We start from the raw sequence: 20,510 nt of genomic DNA on the forward strand, positions 1-20,510 counted from the left end.
AGCATCCAGGGGCATCAGTTCCAGCAGTTTCTCCCCAGCTCAGCTTGCTATCTTGGTTGTCCCTGGATCTGGATTCCAAGTGACCTGTGTGCCCTTTATCTACATGGACAAGGTCTGACTGCCCTTCCCTTCCTGGTTGTGTGCTCACTTTAGAGAGGGACTTCTTTGTGGGTCTTGGCTTCCCTGTACCCCAGCTCCCCTGGGGACACTGAAGAGGAGGTCACAGGGCTTCGTGTCCCGTTCTGAGGTAAGGGCGGCACAGGAAAATCCAAAGGCAAGGCCAGTCACGAGTGAAGGATGAAAGAATGTCACTTCAGTGGTGGGCTGGGTCTTCGACAGGGTGGCCAGGAGCGGTTCTACCCATAAGGAAGGGACTGGAATTGTCTGACTAGGCCAGAGGGCAGGCTGGGGTGTTGGGGCTGCCCTGAGAATTTTGTGGCCCCACCCTCACCTCAGCATTAAGTCTCTCCCACCCACCCACCTTGTCCCTTAATCACTCTGTGTGATCTCTCCTGGGTTTGGATGATTCGATGTCCAGCTGACCCAGGTCTGGGCTTATGTCTCCCCATGGCCAGGCACAAAACCCCATTTAACTCACGAGCATCCGGGTTTGGAGAGTAAGTCACACAGTCAATAAGGAAGGTTAAGGGCAGATCAGAGAGAAACAACTAGCAGTGAGGTTCTGGTGGTCTGTGGCAGCTGCCACCGGGCGGGCTTCAGGCCAGTCGGAGCCTCGGAACTGGCCAGCCGTGGGGTCGGTGCCAGGGCTGCTGCTCCTCATGGGGCTCTCTTTGGAGGCTGAAGCCTGGCCTGCTGGGATCTGCTTGCGGACAACCCTTGGCAGCCTGGCACCATGCTGGGACACACAGGAGGCTCTTAATCAAATCTGGTCATGTCCTTATTTCCTCTACCTGCATCTCAAATGCACTCACAGCAGGGACAAGCAGAAGCTTGAGCTCTCTAATCCACTATCCAGCTACAAATTAGAATGTGACCCAGGGACCCTGGCCTTGCCGTTCTGCATAGACAGCAGCAGCCCAGAGGCTCAGCTCAGCCAGTTCCTAGGATGCAGGGTGGAAAAGTGAACAGAATTCTCCTGTCTTGGGTAACTTCTTGGGCTGGCCCACCAGACCCTAGGCCAGTGGTTCTCAACCTGTGGGTCATGACCCCCATAAGAGTCACATATCGGATATTCTGCATATCAGATATGTATACTACAATTTCATAACCGTAGCATGATTACAGTTATGAAGTAGCAGTGAAATAATTTTATGGTTGAGGATCACCACAACATGAGGAACTCTATCAAAGGGTCACAGCATCAGGGAGATTGAGAACCACTGCCCTGGGCCTTCCTCTACTGAAGGCCTAGGCTTTGGATACCTGCAATCTGTGCTGAAGGCAGAGGTCTGAGGGGTCTTTGGGGGCTTTTAAGGGACTCAGTCCCTCAAAGAGATCAGTTCAGAGGTAGACACTGGAGGGAGACCGAGAAACCATATTACAGACAAGTAGAGAATCCCCAGGCATAGGCACATTCAGTGCCTCCAGAATATACGGTCTCAGGACTGTATCTGGAGAAGTGTGAGGGATCCGCTGGGCTGCCCGACTCTCCTCCTTTCTCTCCTTTCCCAGTCCCTCCTCCATCTTGGTCAGGAACCAAGTCATGGCTGCTCAGGAACAGCCAAACCTAAAGCCACAAGACAACTCAGCCAGAGCACAGAACATGGATTCCTACTGTTCATAGTCCGAGGCAATGTCACAGTGTTGGCCTCCCTGGGTTCTTCTCAAACAAGCTAGAAAAGGCTAGTATGTGTGTGTGTGTGGGGGGGGGTCACCTATTTCTGCTCAAGGGTCTCTAGTATCCAAAACAAAACCAGCAGAGACTTTTACTGTTACCGCCTCCTGTTCTGGCTGCATGCCAGGACTGAAAAGTATTCCAGAGAGATCCACACAGTTCTCTCCAGTCTTCGGCTAGGGAAGGAATAGAGACACCCCCACCCCCAATGTGAAATACCCTTAGCTCACAGAGTTGAGGATCCTGGGTCTGGACAGCCCCCCTCTGCCTCTCTGGAACCCACTCTTACTCCCTAGCCTGGGGAAAGCATTCCTTGCATTTTCTGCTCCTCAAACCTTCTGAGTTCCCCTGCATGCCTGCCTTAGATGGGTAGCTAACAAGGTAGAAGTTGAACCGGTAGCTGGTAAGCTGGTATTGGCATATACCTCTATTTCCAGAGAAAAGCCAAAGTCTCTTCATGGTCACCTGCTATCATCCCATGGTCAACCATTGCTGACACTCCCCCACTCCCCCACACACACCCCGCCTGCCCCATGTCCATGAAGAAGATGGCCTTCCCCAGGGCACTGGGGCAGAGCTGAACCCTGTCCAAGAGAACTTCTGCAATGCTCAGAAAATGCTCGCCCAACTGCTTGCCTGGGCTCTGGCCCCTCTGCTGCTACTGAGCCCAGACAGGAGGCTGACTCACTCACCACAAGGAGGAGCAGGAGGAGGAGGAGCAGGAGGAGGAAGAGGAGTGTGACCTAGGCTCAGTGAACTAAGGCTCCCCCAGCACAGGCAGACAGCCTCAGGTGGGTGATAGTGGCCGTGGAGACGGTGGACCTGGAGATCACATGCGGTTCTCTTGCAAATCCTCCCTCCGAATCTACTCATCACGGGATTCAAGGCCCCTCACTCCCCAAACAGAAAGTATTACTTAGAACCCCTTCCTCAATTTCCACGCTGGCCCCTGAGTCCCTCTGGACATCTGTGGACAGGCTCTTCTGAAAAAGAAATCCAGTACACTAGCCCTCAAAGCGCGGCGGTCTTAGAAAGTCAAGAAAAGAAAACTCCATTTAAAGGATCCCACTCCACTATCACAGGTGATCACACATGGGCTCCACAGGGCGATAAACAGGCTACACACACTCCACCCCCAGAGACCTTAGCTCCTTGGACAGCCAATCACGCCCTTCCTTACTCCTCCGCTCCACGCCAAAGCGCCGGTCCGAGCAAGGAAACAAACGCTTGTTGTCCAGCGCTGAGAAGCGTCCTTAGCGAAGGACTCCTGCGCTGAGAGCCACCCGAGGATCGCGGAGGTGCCCCCCTCGCCAGCCTCACTCGGAACTTCAGCTTTCTCAGACCCGGGTGCCCTCCCAGAGTCCCAACCTCATGGCACCCCAGTCCGGATCTCAGTCGCCAACTTTGCTCCCGAGACTTGGACTCTCTGGCGCTTGCACCCGGACACTCGGACCCCTAGACCCCGGACGCCCGCCCTCGAGTCTAATCCCTCGCCCAGGAACCCCCCTTCCCGCCGCTCCCCGGTCCTCACCTGGTCCGGAGGCTGGACACGCTGCTTGGCGCTCCTTTGAGGCTCGGCAGCTGCCTTTTGACAAGCAGAGACGGCTCAGCACCTGGCCCCGCCCCCGCAAGGCCCCGCCCTGGACCGCCCTGTCCCTTAGCCACGCCCACCAGGTCCAGTCCTCTCCTGCCCTGAAACCTTCTTGACTTGGAATCAACCAACTGCACGGTCGCCCAGGAGACCCTGCCTCGGGAAAGGGTCCACGACCTCCCGCCGCAGCGAGGCGCAGGCTTCTGCCCTCCGTGGGGGCAGTCTTCCATGATTTCGTGTGTGCAGACCCACGTTTCTGCCTGCGGTGAGCCGTGATGTATCCGCCACCCCCCGCCGCCGCCGTCGTGGTTCTACCCAGTCTGCCGCGACGCCTCCGCCAGGTGCGTCACCCGCACCTGAGCTGACCCCGGACCCCGACGCCCCGCGGCGCGCTGCGGGGAGCCGTTCTCCGTGCGCCCTTGGGAAGTCGCCCCCCCCCCCCGAAGTTTCTGCTGCAGGGCGCTCAGCCGGACTCCTCCGGTTAGGATAAGCACAGGGGGACCCCAGTGGAGGTTGGAGTTGCGTCCTCTCTCCTACCCTGCGTTCCGCTTAACCACGGCGACGGAGCACGTTCCTGGTTAATTGCGATCCCATTCCAGCTGGCTTTGCCTAGACTTCTGGGGAGTCTCTGTACCCCAGATCCTCCCTTGCCAGAGAGACTCTGGTGTGAAGGAATGAAAGAGGCACAAAATACACCCCAAGATCTGGAACTGTGGAAGGCTACTGAGAACTCACTGTAAAAATGAAAATAAAATAATAATAATAAAAGGACAAACATTACTCTCTACCATACCATATGCTCCGCACCGCACCAGATGCTGGAAGTGATGGGTTCGATAGGGCTCCCTCCTCTGAGTGGGAAAATGACCTTCTAATTTAGTTAAGTAATGCTGAGGAGGTTCGGAGGGGACAGGGAGGATCAGGACTAGTGATTTGCCCATAATGACCCAGCCAATCAGTGAAGGACAAACGCCCAGATAGCGCGGTTACCTCAAATAGTGCGTTAGATAGACCAGGAGAAATCCAGCTCCTTACAGCTCCTGATGACTGACCCTAAGAAACCCGCAGGGGCTAAACAGAAGGGAGAGCATCCAAACAGTGGAACTCTGAGGGCAAGCCGTGGAGCAGCTCACCCAGGGACTGTCATGGGAACGTTCTGGAAAGGCTTTAAAGCTGCAGAAAACGGGAGATACGCGTTGTTTGAATTCGGGGGTGGACAATCTATGTCGAAGGAAGCGGTCCTTTGGAAGCCCTACCAGTCAGGTGGAGGGATTCTCTATTCTAAGTGAAAGGATCACTTTCCAGGGCATCACGGGAAAACTGACTCTCGTGAGAAGAAAAGCAGAAGAGGAAATCTTCAACACCTTAGGGCGTTCTGAAGTCCTGTGAGCCTTTGGAAGACAAGATGGCAGATGAATGCCTACATACTCCAGCGTGATCCACTGTGGATCTTTTTTTTTTTTTTTTCACAGAAATAGGCTATAAGTTTACATATATAGCATGTTGTATAGAAAGAATTCTCTGGAATGTTTTATTTGATCTTCATGTCAACCTTTTAAGACAGAGTAGCAAAACTTGTTGACATTCTTACAGCTGAAGAATGACAGTCACTTGAACCCTACCTAGTCTTTTCTCTGAACAACCTCCAATGTTTCATACTGCTCCAAAAAAAAAAAAAAATCCATGTGCTTTTCACCTATTGGATCACAGTCTAGAAAACCAGCCATGAAGAATTCAGAAGTTCTAAATTTGGCCAATTTTTAAGGTTATACATGTCATCGCTGCATTTAACACACTGTGATCGGCCCCGTCATTACACCCCTAATTATGTCCTTCCCATCATCCTCCCCTGGTTCCTGGACCACCACCTCTCATTTGGTCCTCCATCTGCTCTCTCCTCCATATCTCTGTCCATCCCATCAAACCTTTGCGGCCATCTCCAGGTAACAATGATCCACCACAGTGTGTATTACTCTATCATATGGTTTGTTACCTTATAACAAGACATTTTGTATTTATATTGAGCAAGAATTTTTTTCCACCCCAGTTTTATTCTTATAACCGTGAAAAAAAGCAAGATTTCTTTCTCCTCTTCTTCTTCGAGAACCTCTCATTGTCTCCTGACTTCACATCTCCCTGGGAAGGTCCTGGAATAGAGGTTACTTTCTCATACTCCCTTCCCGGAAGCCTTGGGGGCAGGGAGCATTCTCTGGTAACTCTACTTCAGAGCTAATAGCTTTAAACTCCTCTAGACTAGTTAGTTGGGCAGTGGTGGCACACACCTCTAGTCCCAGCATTCAGGAGGCAGAGGTAGGTGGATCTCTGTGAGTTCGAGGCCAGCCTGGTCTGCAGAGTGAGTTCTAGGCCAGCCAGGGCTGCACAGAGAAACCTTGTCTTGAAAATCCAAACTCAGCCGGGCGGTGGTGGCGCACGCCTTTAGTCCCAGCACTCAGGAGGCAGAGGCAGGCGGATCTCTGTGAGTTCGAGGCCAGCCTGGGCTACCAAGTGAGTTCCAGGACAGGCTCCAAAAGCTATGCAGAGAAACCCTGTCTTGAAAGACCAAAAAAAAAAAAAAAAGAAAGAAAATCCAAACTCCTCTGGGATGATGCAGGAACCATGCACCAGAACCTCTGCATAAGGCTTGCATTTCCCTTTTCTTTTCTCTAAAGATAACATTTCTTGTATTTTCTGCTGTCCCCAGGAAGGGTGGTATTGATCACTTGGTCAGATTGCCTCTGCTCAGTTTTACCAGGGCTTATCTATGCATCTCCCCACACAAGACACTACATCAGAGCTCTGTAGCTCAGCCATTTGTCTACTAACAAAAGATTCCTGCCAAGTGCATACTCTGCCAAAAAGACTCTAGGACCCAGAAGCAATCTTGTGCATTCCATAAGGCAAAGCCCCGTCTCTGGGCATCTCTACCAGGCCCTGTGGTGCCTGTGGAAGGCATGGGGCAGACATGGCCTGTCCTCAGCCTATGAATCCCCTTTTCTGCATCCTGGGTAATATCTCTGAGATGGACTGGTCCTCTCTGAGTCCCTGGCCAAGATGTTAAAACTCAAGTGGATCACTTTGCTTCTTTGAGATTCCCATAGAGCCTGTGCTTGGGACAGAGGGTTTCAGGTAAAAGAATGTCCCTTGAGCTCTCAGTGGAGCCCTCCTCTCTGACTGTTTGCTTTCTCCCCTTTAGGTCTCCTTCTCACTCCATAACATGTTGTTGTTAGGGGCCTGGGAAGATTGACAGCAAACCTCTCACTCAGCAGATGCTCAAAGAAAGATGCCCAAATAAAGATGCCCGAGAGCCACAGAACCATGGAGTCATGGAGGCAGGAGGGACCAGACCATCTTCTCACTTAGTTCCTCTTGGAGATGCTTTTAAGAAATTAAGTTCTGATGCTGGGTAGTGTTGGCACACGCCTTTAATCCCAGCACTTGGGAGACAGAGCCAGGCGGATCTCTGTGAGTTCGAGGCCAGCCTGGTCTACAGAGTGAGATCCAGGACAGGCACCAAAGCTACACAGAGAAACCCTGTCTCAGTAAAAAGAAAAAAAAATTAAGTTCTGAAAGGTTCACTCGTCCATCTTTTAGGACAAAGAGGATCTGAAATTGTTCTTGTTTGTGTTCAGATGGAGAAAGCTGTAAGCAATGGAAACAATTCAAAGGGCCTTCTAGAACAATGGTTTCCAAGTTTTTAACTGCTATCTGGTAAAAGTATGTATTCGCCATGACCCAGAATACATAGATAAGTTCTCATGAAATAAGAGATGTCCTGAAATAGAATAGGTTCTCTCCTCTCTCTCCCTCTCTCTCTCTGTCTCTCTCTCTCTCTCTCTGTCTCTCTCTCTCCCCTCCCCTATTCCCCTCCCTATCCAATCCCAGCTTCTGAGGCCTTAAGTCAGGTATTATCTTACTACCTTCCTGCCTTTTTTAGCTCTGGCTCTTCCAGCCACAGGCAGCCTATGGCACCTCCAACATCTTGACTTGCCCAGCATAGGACAGCCTTGGGGAATCATGAGTGAAAGCAGAAGACTCTGACTGCTCTAGAAAGAGCTGGACACTGCCAACTAAATCTTTCTGGCTACATTTCTCCATTCCCAGCAGCCCGGCTCATGTCTCTATTCTTGGGGGGTTGGGGGCCCTTGTTTCCCATTTGTTCCCACATCTTCAAGCCCAAGTTGCCAATCCACTGGCCCGCACACAGTGTCGGTTGGCATAGTGATGAGGAGCCTGGGGGGCCAGACGGAGAGATGTAGACGTCCACCTGCAGCTCCAAGCAGAGGCAGCCCAGGGCTCTCCCAGCTCTCGGGTATTTGCTAGGCTCCTGTCCAAATATGCAGCAGACAATGACGACTCTTCTCCAGCCCCCATATCCAACCGTTACTACCACTGGAGCAAACCAGAGGCTCGGGCTCCTTTCCCATCCTGGACCGTCTGAGGGCTTTGCAAGGATCATGAAGAGTCTTGCAGGAGATGAAGAGAACAATCTCATTTACAATCCACTTGGGAATTTGCAGTTCGTTCCTCTAAGGAAGAGTGTCTTGTGGAAGAGCCTGGTGATGGAGAGGCTCTGTGGTTGAGGAACGAGCCGCTAGGAAGCAAGCGACAGCGGCGGCGTTACTGACTTAGTGCGGCTGGAAACGTCAGTAGGGAGAGCTGGCTGCTTTCAAAATCCCCCCATCCGTGGAAGAGTCTCCAGGGAGGGTGGTTGGGCAACTAACTCTCTCCTTTCCTTCTTACCAGTGAGCAAAAGCCCCAGGACCCAGGTCCTGGGCACGCCTCCGTGTTTCTCCAGAACAGGAAGGACATTCCGTCAGCAGCCCAGGAATGTGTTAAACATCTCTCCCCCGGGGCCCCAACTCCAGAAAGATGCAGCCGCTGACAGCTCTTCTCTCTCGCCTTTGGCCTTTAGCCTGGGACTGAGCACACCACAAATCCGGGCTGCCCCGCTCTGTGGCGTTCACTTCATCGTTCTCAGTTGTCAAAGACGTCAGCATGGTTAAAGCTTGTGTTTCTGCTGCCCGCCTCCCCTTCCAACTGGAGTTACTGTGGACAGGATGGCTGTGGTGTCTCATGCTGTGCGCTGTCGAAATGTCCTACAACCGAGAAGTCATCTCAAGATGCTTTGTATTGGGAAAGCCTACTGGCAGAAGAGAAACTGCCGTGCCTGAATGGAAAAAAAAAATAAAGAAAAGAAAAAGGAAAGGATATGGCTAGTCCTGGGTTTTGGTATCAGATGAATGAAAAAAAAGAAATAAAAAGGGAAGGCCATGGCTGCTCCCAAGTGTGGGGGAGGAAGCATGTTTGTGGCAGATATGTGGGAGAGCGTAGTTAGAGACATCTGGGAGAGTCCAGAGTGCACACGACCCTGAGCCATGTGCAGGGAAGGGAGAAGGGAGAGACGGGAACCAGGGGCATCAGCCAGCAGGCCCAAAAGAGAGTAGAGCCGGGTAACCCAATGGCTGGATTATCTCGGGAAGGTTATGTGGGGGAACAGCCCAGCCCCTGGGCTGGAGAATTCAGGGTAGGGGGCAGGTGTACTAGCAAGGGGGACCCTGTAACAGAGAGGGACTGGGGGATGCAGGGAGAACCTAGCAACCAGGTCCACTTTGATACATTAAATATGGCACCTCAGCTGTTCATTAGGTTTGAGACCTAACAGTGCCCACATATAGAAATCATTTTAAAACTCTTCCCAGAGGCCGGGCGTGGTGGCGCACGCCTTTAATCCCAGCACTCGGGAGGCAGAGCCAGGCGGATCTTTGTGAGTTCGAGGCCAGCCTGGGCTACCAAGTGAGCTCCAGGAAAGGCGCAAAGCTACACAGAGAAACCCTGTCTCGAAAAAACCAAAAAAAAAAAAAAAAAAAAAAAAAAAAAAAAAAAACTCTTCCCAGTAGCTAATATCTCTAATCATGCTATAACTCTGGGTAGGACTCATCCTTGACTAATAAATATCAGCTCTTATTTCAAATGATATACTAATCAGTTGTTATTTCAGATTGATACTTCTTGAGACTCTTGTCCCGACTCTTCTGGTATCTATTGTTTTCACTCAGATATTTCACAGAACAGATATGACTCTTGGCTCTTGGGGAAGAGCGCCAGAAGGTCGTATTGACAGCCCTCTAATATAAATAATCAACACACTAAAACTTGATTTTTTTTTTTTTAGTGATTAAAAAAATTAAAGCTGGCCTTGGTGGTACAAACCTATAATTCCAAGAATTCAGAACGTGGAAGCAGAAACATTAGGATTTCGAGGCCACACTCAGCTACTTAGAGAGTTTAGGGCCAGCTTAGACTACATGAATCCCATCTTAAACAAACCAGCAAGCAGAACTCAAAGACAATTCAAAAAAGAAGTCAGAATATTGCCTCCCTGTGCCCAGAGGACCGCACAGAACATGTCTCTCAGAGGCGACTGTTTTCAAGAAGAGAGAGGCAATGTACAGATGCAGAAGCCTCCTCCTGACGGATGAGCGGTCTCTCCTGTTAGATGCTCCATCACTCACTCGTGTGAGATGTGCTGTCAAAGCTTATTCTTAGTGAGCTACCAAGCAGAAACTCACAGGCTGAGTCTGCTGTTGTCTGGTTTGGGTTTTGGTTTTGTTCTCTTCCGCCCTCCTCTTCCTGCTGCTGTGGGGAGCAATGGCAGCACTGGTTTTGGGAAACTGACCTAGACACACTGTCTTCCATTCTCTACCTGTTGGGACATTCTCTCTGAAAGTTACAGCTTCCATACGCAGGATGATCTTGCTGGAGTCTTTAGTTGGGGACATTTTCAGTCGGGTTTGAAATGGTCTTGCCTTTGGAAAACACAGGAATTTAGATGTGGGATGTCTAGAATGCCTAGGGAGCTCCCTGACACACTTCTACGAGGTCCCAAGGATTGAGAGTGGGGAGAGTCAAGGAGGCGCAGGTTTGGGTGGCATCTCTCTTATTGGCTGAGTGATGTGAGACAATTGCTGACTCTCTCTGAGCATCTGATTTGCCATCAATAGAACAAGACAGTCTCAGCCACAGGGCTGCTGACTGGCGGAGGGTGCTGGTGCATGAGTGGAATATTAACTTAGTAGTTAACTTCAGTTGTTAGTGGGGCTGCTTAAAATCGTGATGGTCTCTAGAGTTTCAGCTGCATAAATCCTTGATCTTTGTTTTTAGTCAGAACTATGTAGCCCAGACTGGCCTCAGACTCAAGATCTGCCTTAAACTCCCAAGTGCTAGGATTATGTGCTTCCTTTAATAGTAATAATAATAAGTATTATTATTATCAGTTATTTTATTATTTTGAGCCAGTGTTGCTGTGGATATCGTTCTGTATAAATAAAACACTGATTGGCCAGTGGCCAGGCAGGAAGTATAGGCGGGACAAGGAGAGAGGAGAATTCTGGGAAGTGGAAGGCTGAGTGGGGGGGAGACACTGCCAGCCGCCGCCATGACAAGCAGCATGTGAAGACACCGGTAAGCCACAAGCCATGTGGCAAAGTATAGATTTATAGAAATGGATTAATTTAAGATGTAAGAACTAGATAGCTAGAAGCCTGAGCCATTAGGCCAAACAGTTTAAATAATATAAGCATCTGTGTGTTTATTTTATAAGTGGGCTGTTGGACTGCCAGGGCTTGGTGGGACCTGGAGAGAAGCTCTCCAGCCACACAGTGTCTCTCCATGTAGCTCCAGCTGCCATGGAACTTGCTATGTACATAAGGCTAGCCTCGAACTCACAGAGATCTGCCTGCCTCTGCCTCCTGAATGCTTGAATTACCTTTTAATTTAATTTTACTTACTACAATTGTGCCTGTGGCATGTGAATGGGAGTGCCCGTAGGTGTATGCCACAGTTCATATGTTGAGGTCATGGGGATGTTTTGCCGAATAAGTTCTTTCTTCCACCATAGGCTCTGGGGGTCAAACTCAGGTCATTAGTCTTGTGGGGCAAGACCATTACTTCCTGAGTCATCTCACTAGCCCTTTGGTCTTCCTTATCTCATAGATTATAAAGGGAGGGAGGAAAGAAAGGAAGCATAAGCTGGAGAAGGAATTGGAATGTTTGATCTTCCATAATTAAAAAAAAAATCTGTAGCTGTATCATCAATACAGCTACCTAATCTTAAAACTGAGGATATATTAAGTACTGTTTAACAATGAATCATATTCCCCAAGCACAGAGTTCTAGTTTACTTTTTTTTTTTTTTTACCTAATATGCTTTAAATTTAGGCTAACTTAGAGATCTTTGACTTGATGTAGTCAGCTGGGATCGGCAAAGAACCAATGGAACCCAGATGGAGGGTTTTGGGGGCGGGACATTGACCCAAAGAATCCATTACTGATCACCTCTAACAGGTTGCTTCTACCTTGTGACATATGAGGAACCAATGCAGAGAACCGGCTGGAAAGAATTGTCCAGAGTGCTGCCCATGTGTGTCTTGGGGTCTGAGCGGCTGCAGGCCCGGGCGGGACTGGAGAAAACTCCAGCTACAGAGGGCAAACTGACCCTCCAAGACTTTGGCTGCCTAGTGATGTTGCAGGAATGAAAATTAAACTCAGAAATAAAAGCTGCTTGTACCAGCACAGAAACAGGAACATTTAGGATCTTTAGAGTAAATCATGTAAGTCATAATTGCTTTTGCTTTATCCCAACTGTACCTCCTTGTCTAGAAAGACTCAGCTCTTTGGGGGGAATCTGTCTCTTGGTTTCAAGGAGTAAATGGCATTTGTACTCTGCTTTTCATAGGTGAAGGGGAGGCTAATGTAGAAGATGAAGGTTGAATTGGAGAAAATTTTTCTGACCTATTTATGACTGCTCTGCTTGCTTTGGGAAAGTAGTTTATAAGTACCCACCAGGACTTTATAAAGTATGTTCTGAGGCTGCCAAGCTCTAGCAGTTAACATCAAGGCTTAGGCTGCCTTCTCCCGAAGAATGGCCCTATTCACGCAGTGGGAGACCTTCTGTTTGATACCAGGACTGGTTTGTCAAAGCCTGGACCTATCATAGTGCAGACCATTAAGCTTCTATTGCCCAGTCCCACAAGAGGATATATTGAATCTTTTAAGCAGCTGTAGGCAGCAAACTAATGGACCCACCAGGCTCAAAAGGAGTCCTTGATAATGTGCTGTAGGCAGCATTTGTGGATCCTAATGGAAGCCAGGATGCTGACATCCATGATGCTACAGACCCGGGTGGACTCTCCATCTTATTTTATAGCCCTTTAGGATTTAAGATAAATGATCAAAATATTTGGAAGGATGCCTAACAAATTCCCAAAGTACTCCAGAAACATCTGTTTGGACCTTTAACCCCAGAGAAGAGATCCCAGCAGATTAGAACTATGGTATCCTTAGACTCTGGGCCTTGCGTGGCGTGTGCCAGCTCAAACTGCTGGGTAGGTTCAGCTGGAAGCATGGGGTGTGCCTCACTGGGTCAGAAGCTAGAACAGGAGATTCCTGGGAAGGAGGTTGGAGGTCATGACTAGGACAGGCTATTAGGGGCCTTCTATGGTCTAGGGCTTGGGTAGCAATTAGTTGCATGCATTGACTTTATGGGAACTCACCACATTCTTGAGATCTGTGATCTTTCCTCTTTGCATGTTATAGCTCAATGAAAAGTTCATTTAAAACCTAGTTCCTGTGGCATTCTTGAGAGACCATCTCCGCTGTGTTCTTCGTTGTTCTCCTTCTGCAGATGGGGAAACTGATGTTCAGAGTGACCCAGTCCCCAGGGGCAGTGTCAAGGGCTGAGATCCCTCCCATAAGCGCTACTGGAAGGTAGTGGACAGTGACTGTGCACTGGGACCAGGAGTCCCTTTGGGGCAAAGCACCACATCCTTGTGTGCTCCAGAACCCAGTGCAATGCCAACAGTCTAGAACCCATGGGCCTGATCAGACCGAACCCGAGGCGGCAGACAGGCTTCCCAGGAGATGGTGTGGTGGCCTCCTGAGGATCCTCAGAGCAGGAGAGGAGCTGCTCAGTTCTTAGCTTGGCCACTGCCAAGGACTTTTCTTTAACTCACCCACATTCTTGAGGACAACTATCACTTAATTAGGGTTACTGGTCTCAGAAGAAGGGGTGTCCACCTTGGCTGGCCTCTGAGTGGCAGCTACTAAGTTACGTAGGAATTCGATGAAGAGATCCAAACCATCAGGGGTCTGCCGTCCTTCATGGGCTGCAAAAGCTCATATCAAGCCGGGCGGTGGTGGCGCACGCCTTTAATCCCAGCACTCGGGAGGCAGAGCCAGGCGGATCTCTGTGAGTTCGAGGCCAGCCTGGGCTACCAAGTGAGTCCAGGAAAGGCGCAAAGCTACACAGAGAAACCCTGTCTCGAAAAACCAAAAAAAAAAAAAAAAAAAAGCTCATATCATTTGCACTTTTGACCCGCAAACTCCCTCCCCATCCTCTTCTCTCTCTAGACGTAATCCTCCACATTTGTCGGCCCCCTCTCAGTTTTTCTCGTATACCTCTGTCCCTTTTCATCACCAGGTTCCTCGTCAGTCGAGTGGTAGATGAAGCCCTGTGCATAGCCAATAATCAGTGAGCCTATGACTCAGACCTACCTGGGAAGGAAGATAATATCCCGGTCAGCATATTCTCCTTCCTTTCCCTGAAGAGGGACCTAAGCCACAGGTGCAGAGAGGTGACATTTATACAAGCTGCGCAGGTTTCTAGAAGGAAAACATAGCCTGAGGGTTTCTTCCAGAGCTGGGGTGGGGGTGGGGGTGCGGTGGGGTGGCTCAGTGGTTAGGAGCACTGGCTGCCCTTGCTGCTCTTACAGAGGACCTGATGGCAGTTCACAGCTGTCTGTTACACTTGTTTCACCCAGTTCCAGGACCTGGAATCCTCTGCTGGCCTCTATGACTGCTTCATGTGGAAAACTTCCATGCATGCAGGCAAAACCCTCATGCCCATAAAATAAAAATCGATAAATCTTTAAAAGAGCTGGGATGGGGGCTCTGAATAGGACGCTCGACCAAGAACAGTGTACCCCAGCAACTGAATCCTTCATGTGATTTTTCTTGATCTCAGTAGGAATTAGAAGTGAATCTTAAAGAGAAAGGTAGAAAAATAAAATAATAATAATAAAACAACAACAACAACAGCAAAGAGCCCCTGTGCCTTCTAAGGATAGCTGAACTGAGTCAATGCTCTTGTCTGTGTTGGGTGCTGGAACCCGACGGTCTCCAGTGCGTCCCTCACCTTTCCCCTGATTCCTTGGATCTTAGACTTTGGAGTGATACCGCATGTCCTGGAGCTTACACCAGTGCACTCCGGCCCCAGAGTAAGGCTCCTTTGGGGTTTACAGCTGGTTTATTTCCTTTTCAAAGCTCTTCATGTGAGAGACACAATCCCTGCTTTGTGGTGAGTAACAGTCTCTCGGGCAATCATTTGTTATCTTACTTCATTAGATGATTGATTGACATTTGATCCCCTAGCAATTAAGGATTTATTGCTGTGTTTCTTTCTTCCAAACAGCACCTCCCCTTGAAGGACAGAGCGTTTGGGAGGAAATGGTGATAAACAACTACACAGGTCAAGGTTGAAAAGATAGTTCATTCCTAATAACAGAATGGGTGGGACACCCCCAACTGTCCCCCTGATTAAAACAATAATCTCCTAAAACCCTAAGGTGATCCCCAAACTGACACTAAAGACAGACCTCTGTGGAGCTCAAAATGAAATGAGCCTGTGGTCCCAGGTATTCAGGAGACTGAGGCAGGAAGGTGAGACAATCAAGAGCAACCCAGACGACAATTTAGCAAGAGCCTATCTCAAAACAGATTAAATAAATTAATTAAAAGGGCTAGAGGTGTAACTCGGTGGTAAACACTTGCCTGGCATGCATGAGACCATGGGCTAGATCCTTAGTACTGTCAAGTAAATAGATAAAATAAATACATAAATATCCTCGAGCTCTTGTTTTGATGGCGTCACAGGACCCGGTGACGGGAACTGTCTTGTGTAAAGAGGGACCCTCACAGTGTACCCCACGGCTGTCTATAAGGAGAATGGGCAGTGAGCCTCTACAGAGGGGGGGGGGGGGGAGACTGGCTTTGGCTATTCAAAATGGTAGGAAATGACATCCTCTCAAATTCGTAGTCAAAACCCAAATCAAAGTGCTTCTTTGGGTTTGCAAGTCAGAATCACACACTATCGGATCCTCAAGCCTTCAAGATAATGTATTTAAGGTGATCCTAGAAAACAGACCCAGGGGCACAGGTGTGTCACCCAGCTGCTGAAACTGAGGTCTGACGATCAAAAGCTCAGAGCCAGCCTGGGCTACAGACTGAGTTCAAGGCCAGTATGGGCAATGCAGTGAGACTCTGCCTCAAAATAAATAAATAAATAAAAAGAAGGCTGGGAATATAGTTTAGTGGTAGAACGCTTGCCTAGCAAGCATGAAGCCCTAAGTTCAATCCTTATCAGTGCCCCCCCAAAAGAATTAATGAAAGGACTGGTAGCCATGTGTGCCTTTTATCCCAGCACTCAGGAGGCAGAGACAGGCAGATCTCTGAGTTCAAGGCCAGCCTAGTCTACAGAGTGAGTTCCAAAACAGCCAGGCAGGCACAGAGAAACCCTGTCTTAAAAAAGAATAAATGAAATAAATACATACACAGTGATTCTTTGTTGCTATTGGCGTGATCCAACAGAACTCGCCTCTGGAGACTCTCAGCTTCATTCTAGCTCTCAAATACCGGCCACTGGTGAATTCCAAGAAGTTATCATTCACTGTCAAAGACACAAGACACACATGGACACAAACCACAGCAGAAATAGCTCCAAGAACTCCAGACATTATAATTTCCAGACATAGTACAAAGTAAGTTTAATGAGTTTAAAGAAATAAGAGAAACTAAAAAAAAAAAAAAAAAAAAAAAAAAAAAAAAAAAAGCCAGGCGGTGGTGGCGCACGCCTTTAATCCCAGCACTTGGGAGGTAGAGGCAGGTGGATCTCTGTGAGTTCGAGGCCAGCCTGGTCTACAGAGCGAGATCCAGGAAAGGTGCAAAGCTACACAGAGAAACCCTGTCTCGAAAAACAAAACAAAAAAATCAGGTAAAAATAAAGTATTAATAAGAAAACTTGGGAAAGTACTAAAATAAATTTCTAGAAAGAGAAAAAAAATACTGTGTTGAATCTTAAAATTCTTTGGGTATATTAAGTAGCAGTTGGGACATAATGAGGAAAAAAAATGAGTAAACTAGATGTCGTAGCCCCAAAATGCCCCGGAATGTAAAACAGAAAGACACAGACATGGAAACGTGAGCCATTAAAAGATACGACGGAGAGGGTGAGGAGGTTGAGCTGTGCTAAATCAGGACAGCTGGGGTGGGGTCTAAAAGGAGAGGTCATATTAAAAGAGACAACGGAGCCGGTCGGTGGTGGCGCACACCTTTAATCCCAGCACTCGGAAGGCAGAGCCAGGCGGATCTCTGTGAGTCCGAGGCCAGCCTGGGCTACAGAGGGAAATCCAGGAAAGGCGCAAAGCCACACGGAGAAACCCTGTCTCGAAAAACCAAACAAACAAACAAAAAAAGAGACAACGGATAAGGTGGTTCCAGGACTGGGGAAACATGGGGCTCCGTGGGTGTCAGGAGGACTGGTTTTTAAAGTTCACATCTAGGAAAGCCACGAGGTACAGAGGAGACTGGGGAAGCTGTCGGGCGAAGGTCACCTGTCGGGGTGTACCAACTGGGCTTGCGGCCGGCTTCTCCGCAGTCGTCAGATGCAGGAACAAAATCAGGATACAGCATGTGGTAAGGTGGTGGCAGCCAGTCAAAATCCGCCAATGACCACCTCAGTAACCGGTCACTCAGTAAATACTCCAGTGAAAGATGAAGAAGGAGCTAACATTCCAGATCTGGATGAAGAGCCTCAAATGTATGAAAGGATCTCAAATGATCCCTAAGCTGGGGTGCTCTCAGTGACAGAGCCCTGAACACAGACAGCAAAAGGATCAGTTTTGTTTTTTTTTTTCTTTTCTTTTCAGATGAGACATTCACAGCCACCGAGAAATGTTTCACTCAATGCCAGGGAGACTGAACGGGCAGAAGAATAAGAGAGGAGAGCTCAGAGATGGCTCAGTGGCCAAGAATGCTTGCTGCTCTGTCATGAAGATCATAGCACCCATATCAGGCAGCTCCCACCCGCCGTAACTCCAGATCCTCTTCTGGTCTCTGTGCATACATCCATTCACTCAGACATATAAATAAAACAAAATAAAAATAAATTTTAAAATAAGTGAAGATAAGACAATTAACAAACAAGTTAAGCTTACACGTACAGAACGTTCCACCCGGTAGTTAAGAGAACAGGCATCTTTTTTTTTTTTTTTTTTTTTTTTTTTTTTTTTTAGCACTGGTAGGATATTCATGAAAACTGGCCATGTTAAGGCATAAACGTCGTCTTAATATTTAAGGAATTGCTTTCATACTAATTGCATTCTCTGACCACAGTCCAACTAACAAGAGGCAAGATCAAGCAGGATAGGATAGGTCGCTCTGGAATCACTAAATGAGTAATTCAAACTGGGTACAGTGGGACACTCTTGTGGCAGCACTCGGGAGAAACGGTCTTGACAGAGGGTCAAGGTCGAGGCTTCAAAGGTGTCTCAGTGCGTAAGAATGTTTGCGGTCCAAGCATAAGGACCTGACTGAAATCTCATCCCCAGGAAGCATCCATGACCCCTAGCACTGTGGGAAGTGGAGGCAGGAGGATCACGGGGACTTGCTGGCTGTGAGCCTAGCTCGAGGTTCAGCAAGAGACAGGGATAAGACAGAACACTTGGTCTTCTCCTCTGGCTTTGACTCAGGCACACAACGCACGCATCCATATACCACAGCCCCACCCCGAGTTCAGAGTCATCCACCGCTGCATAAGGAGCTGAAGGCTGGCCTTAAGATTCAAGAGACATGTTCAGGCTGGGCGGTGGTGGCACACGCCTTTAATCCCAGCACTCGGGATGCAGAGGCAGGTGGATCTCTGTGAGTTCAAGGCTAGCCTGGGCTACAAAGTGAGCTCCAGGAAAGGCACAAAGCTACACAGAGAAACCCTGTCTCGAAAAACCAAAAAAAAAAAAAAAAAAGAGAGAGAGACATGTTCACAGTATCAGCAACAACAAGCAAGCAGAGAGGTGGCTTAGCATTCGAGAGAACGGAGTGCCCTCACAGAAGACTTGACTATGAATAACACCTATGAACAACACCTATGAATAACAACCAAAAACAACCCAAAGTGCCTTGAATCTCTTATTTTGTCTTTATCTTTGTTCATGGTGTCAGCAGATACCCCTGCAGGCCCAAGGTTCTGGATTGTTGGGACCTGTCTTCTATCTGGTTTTCGGTTTGCTTTGTTTTTTTTGGCAGGAATCAAATACTATCTTATTTTTACTTATTATTCTTATTTTATGTGAGTGCTCTGCCTGCATACGGAAACATGTGCAATGCATGCATGCTTGGTGGCCCGGGAGGTCAGAAGAGGTCGTCAGATCCTTGGGACTGGGATGACACAGTTGTGAGCTGCCATGTGAGTGGCAGGAACTGAACCCGGGTCCTCTGCAAGATCAACAAGGCCTCTTAGCCGCTGGGCCACCTCTCCAGTCCCCAAAAGCTAGATTTTAGAAGTGCACTATACTCATTGATCCAAACAAGCCACATGACCATGACTCACTTCTAGCCTCTTTATAGGCTAACCCTTCCACTGGCCCAGGAAAGGGGGAGAATAGAAACAGCCATGAATAAACACCACAGTAGGCAATACCAAAGGTGGAAACAGCCATGAACACCACAGTAGGTGATACTGGGCAAAAAGGGTACAAGAAAAGAGCTATACACTGTGAAGTTTTAAGACACACTTTTGAAAAATAAACCATTATGTAAAAGAGAAAATATTTAGAGTTAATAAGTACATTATCATACATTGAAACTTGTAGATGCAACTAACATAGTACTTGCATGAAAACATGTAACACTAACAGCTGCTTGGCACGTACTATGTTGTGGGCATTATGTTATGTACTTTGCATATTGTACTCTTGTGACAACCCACAAAGCAGGTACAAATGGTGTGCAGGCTACTTTTATAACAACTCGATGCACACTAAAGTTGTTTTGAAGAGGGGACCCCAAGTGAAAAAATACCCTCACCAGATTGGCCTGTGGGCAGGCCTGTGGGGCATTTTCCTGATTGATGGTGGATATGGGAGGGCCCAGCCCGTGTGTGTGGTGCCATCCCTGGGCTGGTGGTCCTGGGTTCTATAAAAAAGCAGGCTGAGCAAGCCATAAGGAGCAAGCCAGTAAGCAGCGCCCCTCCATGTCCTCTGCATCAGCTCCTGCCTCCAGGTTCCTCCCCCTATTTCCTTTCACAGAAGACTGTGTTTGGGATGTGTAAGATGAAATAAACCCTTTCCTCCCCAAGTTGCTTTTGGTCATGGTGTTTTATCACAGCAATGAAAACCCTGACTAAGACAAGCAGGTAAGCTGAACTGGAAAGCAGTTGGCTGCAGTCTTACAGACGGTGACGGCAGGCCTAGGAAATGGCTGCTGGCAACCAGCTTTACATACAGTCCATGAGCTACAGCTGAAAACAAGTGTATTAAAATATTCCTCAATTTCAAAATTAATGATGAATGTCCTGTATTAAAAAGTTGTGTGTGGCCGGGCGGTGGTGGTGCACGCCTTTAATCCCAGCACTCGGGAGGCAGAGCCAGGCGGATCTCTGTGAGTTCGAGGCCAGCCTGGGCTGCCAAGTGAGTTCCAGGAAAGGTGCAAAGCTACACAGAGAAACCCTGTCTCGAAAAAAAAAAAACCAAAAAAAAAAAAAAAAAAATTGTGTGTGTGTGTGGGGGCATTAACAAACCATAAATTTAAAAAATTTAAGCAATGTAACACAGAAATTTAAAAATTGGATCTTAAAAAGATAATCTAGGTAAATGCCACACCAACTCCAGTGTCGTCCGTGTGACATGAACAATTATGTCAATAATAGCGGACGGGAGATACGTGTCCCACGGGACTAAGCTCCCTGGAGGTCCCTGGCAGAGTGCCCATGTTATGCCTCCTTCTCTAAGGAGACGTGCTCACGGATCATGAGCTCTCTGGGCTAGGGGTTCTGTATAACTGCTTTTCTGATAATGT

General features: G+C 48.4%; 1 protein-coding gene across 1 annotated transcript in view; it reads right to left on the reverse strand.

Moving 5' to 3' along the window:
- Positions 1 to 3,411, reverse strand: part of Vdr (vitamin D receptor) — a 55,161-nt gene extending 51,750 nt beyond the window's left edge. The window contains exon 1 of the mRNA XM_006974349.4: positions 3,327 to 3,411. The gene's annotated coding sequence lies outside the window, so the exon portion shown is untranslated. The remainder of the gene's footprint in view (positions 1 to 3,326) is intronic.
- Between the last annotated feature and the right edge of the window lie 17,099 nt (positions 3,412 to 20,510).

Source organism: Peromyscus maniculatus, chromosome 20, assembly GCF_049852395.1.
Source record: "Peromyscus maniculatus bairdii isolate BWxNUB_F1_BW_parent chromosome 20, HU_Pman_BW_mat_3.1, whole genome shotgun sequence".
Lineage (NCBI taxonomy): Eukaryota > Metazoa > Chordata > Mammalia > Rodentia > Cricetidae > Peromyscus > Peromyscus maniculatus.